The following is a 752-nucleotide window of genomic DNA, read 5'->3' as shown; positions in this document are numbered from 1 at the left end:
TTCACTTTAATTTTAAAAAATCAGTTGTGTTCTAAATGTTTCAGCAACATTTCACCAAAGTTGAAATTAATAAACTACACTCTAGAGCCACAACGACTCAAAAAAGGTGGTCTAATTTGGCATTAAGAACATAATCTTGGCTGAGTTCGGTGGCTCATGCCTGTAATCCCAACAATTTGGGATGCTGAGCAGGAGGATTGCTTTAGGACAGGAGTTTGAGGTTACAGTAAGCTACAATGTGCTACTACACTCCAGACTGGGGAAACGAGTGACACCTTGTCTCTACATAATGATGATGATGATAATAAATTAAATAACATAATTTTTATTGTAATAATGGATTAAGCGATTTTGCTAGAGAACAATAAATTTATGGAAAAACATAAAAATGATACATGAATTGTTGGCCTCTATAATTTGCGTCCAGACATCACCAGTCCATCATTAGAACAGTGAGACAACAATGATGACATTCATTCACCTTTCACATTTTGCTGACATTCAGTCAGGTGAAAACCACAGTTTTACACTTATTTTTCTGTTTCATTGGTGCGAAAGTATAATTGTCAGTGTGAGAACAAAACACACTTTAACAGCTTAATTTATAACTTTAAAAACACAGGTTTACACGTCTCCCTCCCCACCGCGCAAATGCGGGTAGCGGGCCGGAGTGGACGGTTCCCGGAGCTCTCCCTCGCACCCCCCCAGCGCGGGGCTCCCGGGAGCGGTCCAGCAGGTGCCCGGATGCCCCG

This window comes from Carlito syrichta, unplaced genomic scaffold (assembly GCF_000164805.1).
Source record: "Carlito syrichta isolate Samal-C Ts95f unplaced genomic scaffold, Tarsius_syrichta-2.0.1 Scaffold311970, whole genome shotgun sequence".
NCBI lineage: Eukaryota > Metazoa > Chordata > Mammalia > Primates > Tarsiidae > Carlito > Carlito syrichta.
This window is presented reverse-complemented; position numbering follows the sequence as displayed.